The sequence below is a fragment of the Schistocerca cancellata genome, chromosome 2, assembly GCF_023864275.1.
Source record: "Schistocerca cancellata isolate TAMUIC-IGC-003103 chromosome 2, iqSchCanc2.1, whole genome shotgun sequence".
Taxonomy (NCBI): Eukaryota; Metazoa; Arthropoda; class Insecta; order Orthoptera; family Acrididae; genus Schistocerca; species Schistocerca cancellata.
The window spans coordinates 642,976,045-642,993,607 of record NC_064627.1 but is presented as its reverse complement, the minus strand read 5'-3'; positions in this window follow the sequence as shown (position 1 = coordinate 642,993,607).

The window sequence follows — 17,563 nt, the reverse complement described above, 5'->3', positions numbered from 1 at the left end:
CAAAGGTCACAGGTTTGTTTCATCTGTGGAAGAGTATCACAGAAATACTGAAGGAATTGAACTGGAAGAAACTTGAAGACGTAAATTATCCTGAGAGGGTTCATTAACGAAGTTTCAAAAACCGGCTTGAAATGATGGCTCTATGAATACACTACGAGCCCCTATGTATCGCCCACATAAGGATTGTGAGGATAAGATTAGAATAATTACTGTGCACACAGATGCATTCAGACATTCATTCTTCCTGCATTCCATAAGTGAACGGAATGGGAAGAAAACCACCGTAACTGGTACAATGGGACATACCATCTGCCATGCATCTCACGGTGGTTTGCCGAGTGTAGATGTAGACGTATATCTAATTTCATTTTCTTCTTAGTATATACAATACATTAGTTTCTCGAATTTACAGCAATACAGAGGTAGTTTTCAGTAGGATAGTGTAAGGTATTCTATAATCGTCGTAGCTAAAATGGTTCCAGTTTTATACAAATGGCATAGCTCTTTCTTTTTGTTAGTAGCTGCAGATAGTATCATATAAATCATACTTCATTTTAATACTGTCACTATATTCATTAGCCTGTTCCACTTCGTAGCTTAGTCGTTAACACGTGTTTCCTTTAGTATAATGGTTATTTTCTGTAAATAGCTCTTTCCTCGCACATGACCATAGCTCAATCCATGTAAATAACTTCTTTTGCATATAGCTTCTTACTCTGATCTGCCTTTCTTCTTGTATACAGTCGTACGTCTATGTATGGTAGCATTATTAACTTTGGTTGTGAAGTTCGTCACATAATACATAATAAAATGGACGTGTCGTTAGATAGAATATTTCATACTAGCAAAATATGTTTGGAAAATGCAAACTATGCAGTACTAATACTCACTATATATGTTTATTGTAAGGTTTAAGGCTAGTGATGCAAGTTGTCAAATGTACTCTTCGTTCCTATAACTAGTTGTATACGTTACATGGAAAAATTGCTACTTCACTTGTTCGAATTTCCTGTAATTTAGTCTTACGTATGCGTCAGCGTCTACTTAATGCATTTTATTTACAGTATTTCCTTTGCGCAGTTAAGTCATTATCACCAGCCAATGTTTGAACAATGCGCTGTGTCTTTTACATTCAGTCGTTTGTTTGTTAAGTGGCAAAATAGCGGGTTTGATATAGCGTGCATGCGTGAATGTAGTCACTGCAGACTACATCGAAACTGGGAAGAGGGGACGGGGGAAATGCGTAGCACTCGCAACTCAGCTAACTCTTCCCTTCGTGCTCCACTAAATTCAGGCTGCCAGATTGTATTGTTGTCCTTCATATTCACTGCTTCCAAAAATGTATGTAACATACAGTTTGAACATTGTCATTTCGTTTACATACGACAGAGTCTTGTGTTTTCCGTTAGGTCGTACGTGCAGAAAGGGCTGACGTGCATTAAACTCTTTTGTTTATTGTATAAATTCTTTGATATATTTATGTGAATATAATACACGAATTTTCAGCGTTTTTGTGTTGCTCTGGAAACAGAATCCCGAGTGTGTTACTCTATGTATAATGTACAGTCCTATGTTCGGTTTGGTCGTATGCAATAGCACCTCCTGTCCAATGTAAAAAATAGTTGTGTTTCATCATATTGTTTTTTTTCCTAGCTTGTGCTTTTGCTCCCAGAGTTATTAAGTGTTGTCTAAGCTTTTCTTCTAAGGGTATCTCTTTCTCGGAAAATATAGGCTTCACCCAATCGTCTATTTTATACTTCGCATTCATTAATTTATTGGTATGAAACCTGTTGATGAGTGTGACAATTTATTTACAATTTGCTTAAAAGGCGTCACGTATTCAGTCCACGAGTGTCATTATGGTGTATACCTTCTGACAAAACCTGCTAAACTCACGAAATGCCCGTGCTACTGGGCTGGCCTTGGGATGAAATTTGGGTACATAAATATGTTTTATGTTATGTGGCTTTACAAATTATTTCCACTTCACACTTCTGAAGTTAGTTGCTCTTGGTTTATCCACTCTCACACAGTACACTTTCAATTATTCGCTTGACAATACGTCATGCCGTTAGAGTTTTAGAGGCATGCATATGCATATATTTAGAAAATGTACAAGGCTATCATATATTTCACTCCTCCATTTGCTTTCAGAGAAGGTACCGTGGCATCGACTGATGCGAGATGAAGGAATTTTACTGAAGTAATAGGATGTAATTCATTGAATCGTGCCGGCCGCAGTGGTCTAGCGGTTCTGGCGCTGCAGTCCGGAACCGCGGGACTGCTACGGTCGCAGGTTCGAATCCTGCCTCGGGCATGGGTGTGTGTGATGTCCTTAGGTTAGTTAGGTTTAAGTAGTTCTAAGTTCTGGGGGACTTATGACCTAAGATGTTGAGTCCCATAGTGCTCAGAGCCATTTGAACCATTTGAACCATTGAATCGTAATCTGTTTCAGGGTTTGGTCTTTTGGTGGATTTAACATTTCTTGATGACCTGTTTTATTCTAAATCAAATGTTAGGAAATAGTACTGTAACAATAATTTCTGAGCACTCTTTGCTACACTACAGTGGCACAAAGAGTTAAATGTATACCAGATAAAACATACTGCACAAGCTTCACGAAAACAAACACACTAGTTATTACGTAACTTGTAATGTGCTCTTAAGTCTTGGTAATTGTGGCCTTAACTTGTTCCATCGAGTATCTTACCCTTAAGGCTGAAATATTTTTATATATTTTCGCGTAATAGGACCTATACACTTTGTATCAAAAGTACCCGGACACCCCCAAAAACATACGTTTTTCATATTAAGTTCATTGTGCTGCCACCTACTGCCGGGTATTCCATATCAGCGACCTCAGTAGTCATTAGGCATCTGAGAGGCCGAACTCACGGATTTAGAATGTGGTCAGGTGATTGGGTGTTACTTGTGTCATACGTATGTAAGCGATATCTGCACTCTTCTAAGCATCCCTAGGTCCACTCTTTCCAATTTGATAGTGAAGTGGAAACGTGAATCGACACGTACAGCACAAAAGCGCACAAGCCGACCTCGTCTGCCGATTGACAGAGACCGTCGACAGTTGAAGAGGGTCGTAATGTGTAATAAGCAGAAATCTATCCAGACCATCACACAGGAATTCCAAACTGCATCAGCATCTACTGCAAGTACTATGACAGTTAGGTGGGATGTGAGAAAACTTGGATTTCATCGTCGAGTGGCTGCTCATAAGCCACACATCACGACAGTGAATGCCCAACGACGCCTCGCTTGGTGTAAGGAGCGTAAGCATTGGGCGATAGGACAGGGGAAAAACGTTGTGGCAAATCACGGTACACGATGTGGCGAGCCAATGACAGGATGTGGATATGACGAATACCCCGTGACCGTCATCTACCTGTATGCGTAGTGCCAACAGTAAAAGTCGGAGGCGGTGGTGTTATGGTGTGGTCGTGTTTTTCATGGACGGGGTTTGCACCGCTTGTTGTTTTGCGTGACACTATCACAGCACCGGCCTACATTAATGTTTTAAGCACCTTCCTGCTTCCCACTGTTGAAGAGCAATTCGGGGATGGCGATTGCATCTTTCAACACGATCGAGCACCGGTTCATAATGCACGGCCTGTGGGGTGTGTGGTTACATGACAGTTACATCCCTGTAATGCTTCAAAAATAGTTCAAAAATGATGTAAATGTCTCTGAGCACTATGGGACGTAACTTCTGAGGTCATCAGTCCCCTAGAACTTAGAACAACTAAAACTTATTTAACCTAAGGACATCACACACATCCATGCCCGAGTCATGATTCGAACCTGCGACCGTAGCGGCCGCGCGGTTCCAGACTGTAGCGCCTTGAACCGCTTGACCACCCCGGACGTCCCTTGTAATGGAATGGCCTACGGACATCGACACCTCTCCTGAGTGCAGCACTCCGTAAAGAATGGGCTGTCATTCCTCTAAGAAACCTTCCAGCAACTGATTGAACGTATGCCTGCGAGAGCGGAAGCTGTCATCAAGGCTAAGGGTCGGCCAACACCATATTGAAATCCAGCATTACCTATGGCGGACGCCAAGAACTTGTAAGTAATTTTCGGCAAGGTGTCCGGATACTTTTGATCATATAGTGTATGTGCTATCGTACATGCATAGAATCATTAAGTTGGATATTTGTTCTGTTAATTCGTATATTCATCAAACCTTGTTGAAATCAACACAGGGCGTCTGCCAAAATATAAAGTTCACCTTTGGTACAAATTACTTCAAAATCGAGCTCTTGTAGAATAAGATATCATCTGGCTAATCTTTTGTGCAATAGTTTACATGTCGGTAAGAATGAGGGTGCTTCATGATCTCAGTAGACTTACTGTGGTGTGATTTGCCGAAAGGAAGTACTGGAATTTGCGGTATGTCCGTACTACTGCGTCACTTTAAGCTCGGTTATGGAAAAAGCTCTTTCACATTTCGTCAGTACGCGGCTAGCAGAAGTGATTACATTTACATATTGATTTTCGTTATCATGATTAATCTTCAACAATACTGTCCCCAGACCCTGGAAAGATGCAATGATACTGAGGCAAAATTCTTGTGTCATATGAGGATGTACTGATATATCAGAATTTACCGAATCTGGTTTTATAGCGTCAAAGTCTTTCTGACAATTTTCCGTCCATAGCCATGGACCGTTTTTCCTTAAAATGTTCAACAGTTCACCGCTGTTTAGTGGCTGGTGAGGCGAATAATGTAATGTAAGAACATAATCTCTTTTCTGGCCAATTCTGATTTCTTTAACTGTGACTTCATAATTGGAAAATTCGTGTAACACTTATTGATATGCGCAAATGCTCATTACACTCAGCTGTACCAATAAGTAAATGATTACACAACCTGTAACCTGACTTAATAATTCGGAGTTAACACCTTCTTATCTACAGCTGCAATAAATACTCGTCCATTTACAAAGATTTTCTCGTTTAATGCTTTTAGGCCTATTGTCATAGGGAATTGTACTCCATGGGTTTTTAGTATCTGCTCCTCTAAGTTTTCTGGTTTGGTTCTTACAGGTACTATGATTTTGTTTATTACCCTTACATCCAAAAGAAGTCGTACATTTCCATTGGGTTTGGCTACTGCTAAGGCAGGGCTGTAACATGGCTACTGAGATGATTCAGCAGCATTCGAGTTAATCATAACCACCACCTCAGACACAAAAGAGGGGTGATTAAAACATTAATAGAAAGGGCGTACAAAATATGTGAACCAACTCTCTTAGATGATGAGATTGAACACCTTAGAGCGACCTTTAAGAAGAATGGGTATTCCAACAGAGAGACAGACCGTGCACTACGCCCTAGACTGACAACCAGGACGGACGAGGATCGACACCAACCCAAGGGGAAAGTGTTCCTACCATTTATCAGTAAGGTCACTGATCGCATTGGAAAAATTTTAAACAAGTACGATGTGGAAACTGTTTTCAGACCCACCACGAAAATAAAAGAATGTTTAAGGTCCGCAAAGGATAAACGACATCCTATAGCTACACCAGGTGTCTACAAAATTCCGTTCAGTTGTGGAAATGTCTACATAGGCACAACAAAAAGAAGCGTCAACACCCGTCTGGGTGAACATAAATTGAACTGCTGCCTAGAACATATTGATAAATCAGCTGTAGCGGATCATGTGTTTCAGGAAGATGATTATGAAATGAAGTTTAGTGAGACGACCGCCATAGCAAAGACGTCATATTATTATGTGCGAATGTACAGAGAGGGTATTGAGATTGCCAAACATTGCAATAATTGTAATAGAAAAGATGGAGGCATTAAGCTGGATAAGACATGGAAGTCAACATTGTAGCAACAGCGTGACATTCGATTAATTTCAATTGACAAAGTTAGCAATATCAGAGATTATAGCACAGCCAACGTCACGTGATTGACAGCGGCGCCCTCTAGATGGCTTATATACACGGTGCTCACTCGCGCTCTCTTTGAAGTTCGCCGCAGGTCCTGGGAGGATGCTTTCTGCAGTAGAAGGCGAAACGTCAGGAAGTGTTAAGTGACCTGCTTTCTTAGTGTTTCTTTCTTGGTCCTAAGAATGGCATATGATGAACGACAGGACGTTTCATGGGGATATAGTGCCATATGACAGAAATATCCCTTAACTACGTCTGGTTTCTCCTTAGAAACATGCAAATATTTCGACAACGATGTACGTAGTTCTTGTTTCCGTATAGTTGATAAACTACTCGATTCTTCTACCTTCCACTAAATAAGGTGCAAAGATGACGTTTACTCTGTAATCAGTTCATTATACTGCTCGTTCACATAAAACACTTCCGTATACATCAGATGGATATTCACTTTATCTGCTCACTGGTTATTCACGCAAGACTTTGTTTTCATGAAATCAACTGAAATTACGTTATCGCTTGAGTAAAGGTAACGTTTGCCATTGCTTAGGACGAGTTTCACTTGATATTTCCCGAAAAAAATTCATCCCTAGGTTACAACTATTAGTTTTTCTACCGCTACTAATGAACAAGTAATTGTGGTTCCAGCGAAAGTTATTGGAATATAGGTTTGTAGCTTGATGCCTTTTATTTCCTATGCCTATTAGAACATGGAAATTTTCGGTAGGTAAACTAGGTAGGTTTCGTATACCTTTCATTTCACTGAACAAGCTGTACGAAACAAGATTCGTATCTACTGCTGTGTCTAGTATCGCACATACATCTGTTGTTCCTATTTGGCATTAACCAACACCTCTTCTTAATCGTTTATTCTTTTTATATCATTTGTGTTATATGTGTTCAAGTAATCTCGCAATACGATTTCTTAGTCATACCTTAAAAAATAATTGTTTATCAGAGTCATGCTCCCACTCGCGTATTCGGTCTGTGGCGGGGGTCAAAGCCGACCGTGCGTCGTTTACCGTCTGGGGAGAAGGAGTGCTACCGCTCCCATCAGACACGTTTACAACGTGGTCGGTATTTTGCCGTGTTTTATTCTGCCCATTATTGGGGGTGGCGTTTCCCTGATTTTGCTTTATGCCTCTCCAATAGTCGTTCTTTTCATAATTATTATTTACGCGTGTGTGTTCATTCCCCATCCTGACCCTTGTTATCGTCGACACTGCGCTGATTATTCCAACAATTACCATTAGTTCTTGATGGTGAGCCATGGTACCCTGAATTGTAATTCCTATTATTTCTCTTTTGTTATCTGTTACTTTGACGATTTGAGAATCCTTCTTACCGTATATCCCTGCGGTGGCGCATATGGATGCCGAACGCTCTGGGCGGCGCTGTACTGATTTCTGCTTTTATTGTCGTTGCTGTTGTTGTTATTGCCATTACCACCATTATTAAATCCTTAATTTTTCGCTAGACACGACTGTTCTGTTACATTATTTTGAGTTTTCACTACTCTCATAAATGAGGTCAGTTGACTACATGACCATGAGAAACTATTCTAGGTCATAAGATGGCGCAGTTACCAGTTTCTCACGAATGTTATTCGGTAAATGACTCTTAAGTATTCTCAGAACATCGACGAGTTGTGTCGTATTGCTCTAGTATCTTGTCTTTTCCAAATGTCTTAAATACTGGAGCAGTCCGCCTTGTTTTACGTTAAATGGCTGTGGGTCAGAAATTTCCATTCATAGTCTTTCCTGACTTCTCTGCGATCAGTATTTATCGAGGAAGACCTGTTCAAATTGCTCATACGTTCGACAATATCTGCCTCTTCGACTGCCCACAACCGCGCATCACCTTATATGAAACCAACAACGAACTGTATCTTTGCATTTCGGACCAATGCCGGGGTAGAACCTTTCTAATGGCTCTCACGAAGACAATGGGTTATGTTGTCTTGGATTCTTGTGAGAATACTGGGAATTGCCTATATTTCATTAGACCCTCGTCCATTATGGCTGACGACAAGCCAGTCATTACGCATTACATCATGATATTGCGACGCCATCCTACGCAATGCAGCATTCCTGCGTATGGTGACAGTGTCACACACCTCTGTCTGCAAACTGTCCTCCTGCGCTTTTGTCATTATCAGACTTTCGGGAAACAAAGTTCGGGTGATTACTGTCTAGTACTGTTTTTCTGTTTTGATTGCCTGCGGAAGGCCGTTCGTTCGAACTATCTCTTTCACTGACAAGTTGCGAATGAATCTTATCTTCTATTGCTTTCATGTCACTATTCCTTTAGCGAGAATTTTATGTTCTCTTTCGTTTAATATGGCTTCAACCGCGTCAACATAAGTTTTTTTGTTCTCGGACCCACATTTCAGCTAGGATAGAATCGCCGTCAAAGACGGACTCATATATCTGATTCGATCTCTTTACATCATACTTGATACGTTCGCATTGGGTGTTCAAAAATTTTTGTCCTTACATCAGAAACCGCATGTTTTGCGCGAGTTTCCTGTACGTCATCCGGTAAATTTTCGCTCGCAGACTTCGTTTCAGGTAAGTGTGTATGAACCGTTGTCACCACTTGAGCTAAGCTTTGTAAACTACCGTGCGCCGATGCTTGACGTACACTTTGACCTCGAACTTAATTCATACTAGAAAGTTGCTTATCTAGCTCACTGTACATATTAGCAAATTTTCTATCTAATTTATTAGCAGCATCTGTCGACTATGTGTTCTAATTAAAACGCAAATTTTCCAAGTCGTTCGAAAGTGGATTGACTGGCCGAAAGTATTCACACTTTGATCTGAACTACCGAGACCGGTGGACGCATTTGTGATTTTTGTACCCAAGTGTGCACATAACTCACTATTCATATGTATTAATTTCTGTAAATATTGTCCAATGGCTGATACCTGCGAATGATGATAGTCCAATGTGCGTTTAAGCCTACGTATGTGTGTCCTTTCCATTCACCTAGTACCGAGCTCGGAAAATTTCATACGTCCGTTGCTTTGTTTCAGTAAAAATTATTTAAAAATAGCCAATAACTTCATCGAGTTTTGGTCTAACATTCTGTACATTCATTGCAGGTGTGTTAAGTTGTATATTGTTTCCGACGGTGATATTGCCATCCTGTTGTATTGCACTGTCATTTTCAGTATCGAATACATTAAATTCTAATCCACTTTTAGTGTTATTGGTATTAATTATCTCGTTGATATTTCATTAAGTTTTTATTGACAATAAAAGATACACGCTGTAACTGAATTCTTGAGATACAACAGATATTGAATAGTTGTGGAAAATTTCACTCGTGATATACCCTCATTACAAGATGGCGTCTCGCTATTGTCACTGTTACATATATGAAGATCGTGTACTACTACAATGATAAATCATCTCTACCACAAGAATTGTTGCTTCCAAAAAGATTTTAAGCAGGTTAAGGATCAGGATATTGTGGCGAAATTGTTTTTGCGTACTATGATCAATGGCATAATCTTGATCCTATCTTTTGTTGACCTTCCGTTCACATTCCGAAAAGTTCTGTTACTTATCTCTAGAGAAAATTTTTCTCAGTTCCAATAAATTTATTCCTTTTTTACTGGTAACATTCTTCTTTCCTCATTGTATCCTCATTGTCATATATGTGGAACCAGGACAGAATGCAGTTAGTATTTCAACAACCACTATTACAATTACATTTTTTGTCTTACGTCTTGTCTTTTGGAAACATCTAGCAAGTGCCATTACACCGTAGACACATCTCTGATTTCATAGCACAGAAAGACCAAGATGTTCCCCACTCTGGGCTCATTCTGTCGAAGAAGTTAACCAGAAAACAGCCAGTTTTCAGTTACTGTCACACTGCATTTGGCACACTGGTCAAGTGGATATAGTTATGAACTAACTTCTCGTGCGACAGTATCTAAAAAAGGGGGGAAAATCAACAATTGTCTAGGTCTAGTATGCACGCAATACAGTTCATAGTTTACTATAGATGTTGGACTTCCAATGAGTGGAAACCTACCAAAGAAACTGTACATCTGTCTACAGGGAAAACATTTCCGGCGTAAGAGTCAAAAAAGGCTGTTGAAGACAATGATGCATCAAACATACATTTGGAGGCTAGCAAAAGTGGGAAAATGTCAAGAGATATTTAAAATCCTTTTTCGGGAATGTTGCAGTCGACAACGTCTAAAATAACCGGACGTTTTGTAAGTAGGCTGTTTGTGTTTTCTTATCGGCGACGTTACGTAGCGCTCTATATGAAAATCACTGGCTGTGCTGTGTGCAGTCTGTGGCTAGTTTGCATTGTTGTCTGCCATTGTAGTGTTGGGTAGCGGCAGCTGGATGTGAACAGCGCGTAGCGTTGCGCAGTTGGAGGTGAGCCGCCAGCAGTGGTGGATGTGGGGAGAGAGATGGCGGAGTTTTGTAATTTGCCATGAACTGTTATCTGTATATTGTGACTATTAAGGTAAATACATTGTTTGTTCTCTATTAATATCTTTCATTTGCTAACTATCCCTATCAGTAGTTAGTGCCTTCCGTAGTTTGAATCTTTTATTTAGCTGGCAGTAGTGGCGCTCGCTGTATTGCAGTAGTTCGAGTAATGAAAATTTTTGGTGAGGTAAGTGATTTCTGAAAGGTATAGTTTAATGTTACTCAGGGCCATTCTTTTGTAGGGATTTCTGAAAGTCAGATTGCGTTGCGCTAAAAATATTGTGTGTCAGGTTAAGCACAGTCTTGTATAAATTATTCAAAGGGGACGTTTCATATGTCGACCCTTAGCCTAGGATACCTCACTGGAATCTTCTGATTTTTTATTTTAGTTTGTGTATTTAGTGTAGCTTTTGTTTATTGCTAGCGCGTAATTATAGAGAGAATTTCCTTGGTAGTTGTGGTTTTTCATTGTTGCACAGTAATACAGTTGTGGCATGCATGTAGATTTGCACCAAGTATTTCGCAGCTGCAATTAACTAGATATTATTTTCAGTGCTATGTTAATGTGTTCTCTTATTTTTGCTCTTCAAATTGTGTTTTTCTGTGTTATCGTCACAATAATGGCGTGTGAAAAACGTAACACTAGGCTCCAAAGTAAACTGAGAAATAATTGTGACGACGAGAGTAGCTTATCAGCACCACTGTGTAGTGAATTAACAGACGTTCCAAGTAGTAATTTGGTAATTGTGCATAGGGAAAGGGAGCGGGTAGCAAATAATGGTGTAGACAATGAAACAGGTTGTGAACAGGGAAGCATTATCGATCGATCGGTCGGCAACAGCTCGCCTCAGGAATCCGAAATGACAGGACACAATTTTACAAATATTGTAGATTCAGGTTTTGCGTCCTCACCGTTTTCTCAAATAAGTCAAGACACATTTTCATCTTGTCAAAATGTGAATGTTGCCGGTGCAAATGCACTGCCGAAAAGCGTAGTGGAACAGATTCCAGACACTAATGCATTGTTATTACAACTAATGCAACAAATGGAACAAAATCAGAGATAAACATAGCAACAGTTAGACACAATGGATCAAAATCTTCAAAAGTTAGACACAATGGAACAACACCAGAGACAAACACAGCAACAGTTAGACACAATGGAACAAAATCTTCAAAAGTTAGACACAATGGAACAACACCAGAGACAAACACAGCAACAGTTACACACAATGGAACAAAATCAGAGACAAACACAGCAAAAGCTTCAAAAGTTAGACTCATTGGAACAAACTCTCGAACAAACACGTGAAGATTTAACCGCTGAGTTACATAACATTGAATCGAAATGTCAGAAAGTGTGTAATGACGTAAAAACACAAATTTGTGAGCATTTTCAATATATTTTTTCGCATTACAGAATCACGAAGCAGCCATAAAAGAACTGCAAACCATTGTTCATGAAAATAATGATACCTTGTGGGCTAAAATTGACTCAGTTGCATCTACCGATTCGGTTACGCAACTTGCAAAAACTCAGGAAAGCTTAAAGGACACAGTAGATTCGATTTCAACACAAATGGCCATTCTGAAGCTTGGTTCAGAAAAACACACTGAGGAAATATGTTCATTATCAGAGAAAGTAGTTGAACTTTCGGATCAGTTAAATAATTTATCTACGAAGGTAGATGATAATCTGAATGACGCAAAACCGGTAGTCTCTAATGACACAGAAGAGAGCGAACAAATTAGGAAACTGAAACAAAATCTGAATCAAATTGATACGCAACACCAAAGAGAAATCCGGGAAGTACAAGATCAGCTGACACAGGTAATACAAGAATTACGTATTTCAGAGGACACTCGCGCTCCAATACGGAAAGAGGGACATATAAATATGGAACAGCCACAAAATAATAACACAGGGCATTTCGGAAGTTATGAAAGAAATTGGCAATGTGCACCGAATTTTGAGATCGAACTGCCGACACGACGTAACAATGACCGACATGCTACTAGCCGACACGATGATTTTGACTATAAGCTATTCATTACTACACGTAAATTCAAAACGTTTAAGAATTCTGCCAACGACATTCATCCACAAGCGTGGCTCCAGGAATTCTCTCATTGTTTTCCTCCCAACGGGTCATTGGAGCACAGGTTAGAATTTATGTGTGGCTACTTGGAGAATGAACCAGCTGTAAGAATGTGATCGGTCATTCACGATGGTCACAGTGAAGGAGAATTTTACCATGCGTTCCTCTCAGCATACTGGTCACAAGCTACACAAGACCGAGTAAAACATAGCATCATGATGATGAAACACTTTGAACAATCTGAATTTTCCAGTCTTGTGAAATATTTTGAAGACATGTTGCACAAGAATCAGTACCTGTCAAACCCATACAGCCCCTCAGAACTCATCCGCATTTGCTTAATCAAACTGCCTGAACATTTACGGCATATTATTTTGGCAGGACGTTGCAAAGACGACATTGAAGCATTTCAGGGACTCTTACAAGAATTAGAAATTGACACAGACAGTCGCGGGATGCGAAAACAGGAACACAACAACTACAGGTCACATCCGTCGCAATTCCGCGATGAAAGGAATAATAACTGGACATGACAAGGTTATTCTTACAACGCAAATCGTGACCAAAACAGACACCACCCATATGACAACCATTGGCAGAGTAATAGTTACAGAGAAAGATCGCATTTCCGTAGTAATGAATATGACAGAGATAACCATAGAAACAGACAATATGGTAATCAGAACTATTATTATCAAGGGAGACAGAATAATTTCAGATGCAACAGTTCAGCGCGCAGTTACGATTCAGGGAGAAATTCTCCACCACGTGACCGACACGAAAGAAACTGTGTAAACTACCGACAAAACGACAGACCTGAATTCCATCAGAACTGGCGAGCTTTAAACAGAGCTGGGCCCTCTCGGCAAGGCGAATTTGTGGAAGTTAGGCCTCCTAATCCCAGTAACGACGCACGGCAACAAAGAGACAGACAATGACTCGCACCGCAGGCATACACGTGCGCTGGCTGGCTCCGAGAAAAATAACATTATATCTGGTACTGCTAATGAGATTTTAATGCAACATTTTGGTTCACTTGAAAATACATTCCGGATTTAAAGTACTTTCTGAGAGATACCAGATGACACAGTGGTTAGTTTATGTGACAGCTACACGATTATATCATGACGTTACTAATGTGTGACACAATTTACAATGTTGCTTTTGCGGTGTATCTGTTTTATATCTGCACAGATTTTCTGAATTCTTCTGGAAAGTAAAACATGTTTTATAGTAACTTTTGTGGTATAGCTACAAGGAGACAGCCTTTTCTGTAGCACAACAATACGTTACAGCACAGTACTCTCTTCATCACGGCAATAAGCGTAATGAGTAAAATATCTATACGCAAAGCATTTCACTTTTGTTTATCATGAGGTAAGTACATTGACTTCTGCAGAACTTAGCTTTCGGAGGACAATAACTACGACACTTCCACAGAGATTTTCTTACAGCAAGACGCACATTTAGCGCTACAGGACACGTATTTGAGTGATTAATTTTGTACTTAAAACATTTATTTTTAAAGATTTTTGAATTACAAAGAAAGTTTTCCGTGATACATTTCATTCCATTGCTGTAATCTGTAACAGCTGAGGGATAATTACAATAATCCTCAGGGGGGTACACGCTTACTTTGCGTATCATGTGTTTGGCAAGCACAAGGAGCCCTAGCTAATGTGGTATTTGCTTATACAACTTTACACATCGGTACCATATTTCCCTAACACAAATTACACAGCTATCTGATCATTTAACTGAGAGAGACATACTTTTTTTTACATCAGTGACACATGTTTACGCAATTACACCGTTGGATAACTTCACACTTACGAAATTGTATTTTGTCTGTACTTTGTGAACTGTTCATATTTTTTCAGAACCATTGTGATACTATGAGAGCTTTGAATGATGTATTTGGTATGAGATCATGACTTTTAAAGTACGTTTGAGGTAGATGACACTACTGAAATGAGCAGAGAATTTTCTTTAGGTTTTGAAATTATTGCAAAAAGCTACGACGTTTTTGAGATTTGACTGAGGTGTTATGATGTTATTTTTACGACGACGATGTGTATTATGCTGTTGAGGTATGTTTATGATCAATAAGCCGATGTTATATGAGGAATTTGATTATGCTACATACTTATTAAGATGAAATATTGAAAAAGTGTCGACGAATATGTATATGTGTAGTAAGGTAAGGAGTAGTGAATAGTGGTTAGGGACTCTGATTTATGTAAAGGATGTTGGAAACCAAGAAACGTACTTTAAGAGTTATGAAATGTATGTAAATGCGTGAATGTAGCACAATGCCGAAGAAAATTTTTTGGACACTGTTATATCAATAGCATTTGGTTTCTACAGATTTGTAACGCAAATTCTCGACCTGTGAAATTTTTTATATGAGACTGTCACTGTAGCGGAAACTGCTGTCATAAATATTTCGTTAAGAAATGTAAGTGATCTTGACGTAATGCGTTTTTGGCGCCCAGCTGAGAGGTAGTCGTGTGACAAAAGAAAGTCATTAGGTGGAGAAGAAAAGCGGCATACACCCACGCTAATGACATTCCTTTGTAGAAAGCATCGCAAAAACGACATGGTCGAACTTGAAAACATATGATTACACTGTGGAGCTCTTAATTTATGATATTTATTGACATGCCTAGGGAAATGACGAGAAATATTTTTATGTCTATACACCTGATTATGACCACTGTCTCTCTAGTTGAGAGATTTTTCTACTAACTTATGAAATGCCTCATGACTACTGAATGATGTTCTTATGCTTTACTTTGTACATAGTTGCTTATTTCATTTCATATCTGGTTTCCAGCTGTGTTGCAGCATTGCTTTTATAAAATAAAATGCGTTTGCTAATGTGAACACTTTCTGTCAACAGATTTATTAAATAATTATTTTCTGATCCACTTTCTTCGAAAAAGGAGCTCTTGGAATGGAGAGAACAATAAGAAGGGACTAATAACAGTAACTGCATCTATAATATTCTTTTCAAGTACATGGTAATATTTTTTTTTACAATAAGTTGTTGTGGTGCATCACTTTAATTACATAGACATTAAGATGTGAATATGCATTTCCCTTATCTGCATTGTTGTTTTTACTGTAATATATTTTCTGCTTGAGCTATGTCATGTTTAGGTATAAGTTGCTGCTGTTTGCCAGGCATAGTGTTACTGAATTTGACTTTGTATTATTCTGTTAAGCCAGTTTTACTAATGATTTATTTTTATTGTTTGCTGCACATTGCCTTATATTAGTTGTAATATTGCAATTGCTTTTTTAATTTCTTAATGCTGCTTGCTTCGCAAATCTGCGTTTTTTTTTCATTGCTGTTTATATTAATTGTTTTATGTGATGCTGCATTGCCTCGTCCCTTGGTATATATATCTGAGCTCAGTAGATTTAAGTTAGCTTAAGAAGGGGTAGACTATATAAGAAACTAACTATGATGAATTGGAAGAAATGCATGAAGAAGCTATAAGAAAATAGTTTGGCCAAAAAAGTAGTGCACAGTGGAGAAAAACTATTTTTGAAAAAGGATGTGAACAGAATACAGAAAGCAGGCTTAGATAGTACTTTTGGGAATAATGATGAACAAAGGGAGATCTCCATGCAAAACACTGCAGTAAAACAAACCCTGTCCCTTCCTTTTGTGTCATCCCACTATATGTCTGTGTACCCTTGTGTATTTATGCTTTTTCCTGTCTTTATGTGTTTAGCTGATGAGAGCTATGTTGTAGAATTTTTCTAATACTATGTTATTTACTTTGTAAAGATGTTTAGACATTATTTATTCTGTTTTGTTGCTCATGTGTGAAGTTGATGTTTCGCAAGTTATTCTGATCTTTTATGTATGTACTCATGTCATAATTCCTGTAACACTGATGTATATGTTTATTTCTATTCTGTTGTAAAGCCTGTACTAAAAATGTTATCTGTATTGTTATGTCTTTAATGATGTATTTTGTTCCTTTGTAATTGTATTCTCATGTTATAACATTGTAATTGACACCAGTTCATCAAATTAAGTAACTTGTAAGCATTCATTTCACTGCACACATTTCTGTTGGTCATAGTAATGCACAATATGTGAGAAGTTGGGATTGTTAGTGTTTGCACGTGTGTTAATAATTCAGCAAGGGACTGGATAACAGCATTGCTGGTTCTAAGGACAATTCCAAAAACTTAGTGAGTGCACAAGTGGTGGTTATGGACTTGCTCTATTATCCGCAAGACTCTTCAGTGGTGATTGTGCACCTGCACAGTTGCAACAGATGGCTGCTGGCCATCTCTACAAGGACTACATTGGGTCTGCATCTTTGATGACCCACCAATACCATTATTTCTACAAGGACTACAGTGGGTCTGCATCTCTGATGACCACCAATACCACAATCTCTACCAGGACTACAGTGGGTCTACTCTGTGATGACCTACCTACCAATCTTCTTCAAAACGTAGAATGACTCTGCTGTGGGTTTGCTCTGTTGTGGCCCATTACCTGTCAGCATGTCAAGAGTCAGCACTGTCTTTCCGTTGGAAGGACAATACTACTTCTTCAAGACTGCATGGAAATCCACTACTTCCGTGTGCATTTTCTTTTACTGCTCAGAAGTTGAGAAAAACACTGAAATTTTACTGTGATGAACAATCTGGACTGTCTTTATGGACTGTGAGAAAATTTTAGCTTTTGACCAACATTGTATCGATAGGTGTGTGCATTTGATTTCTTTGTTATTGTAATTATGAAAAATTTTTTCAAATCTGTATTGGCCACTGCCCAAAAAAATTTGTAAAATTTTTTGTGGTGAGCATGGGCGCTATGTAGGTAGGCTGTTTATGTTTTCTTATCGGCAACGTTACGTAGCGCTATATATGAAAATCACTGTGTGCAGTCTGTGGCTAGTTTGCATTGTTGTCTGCCATTGTAGTGTTGGGCAGCGGCATCTGGATGTGAACAGCGCGTAGCGTTGCATAGTTGGAGGTGAGCCGCCAGCAGTGGTGGATGTGGGGAGAGAGATGGCGGAGTTTTGTAATTTGCCATGAACTGCTATCTATATATTA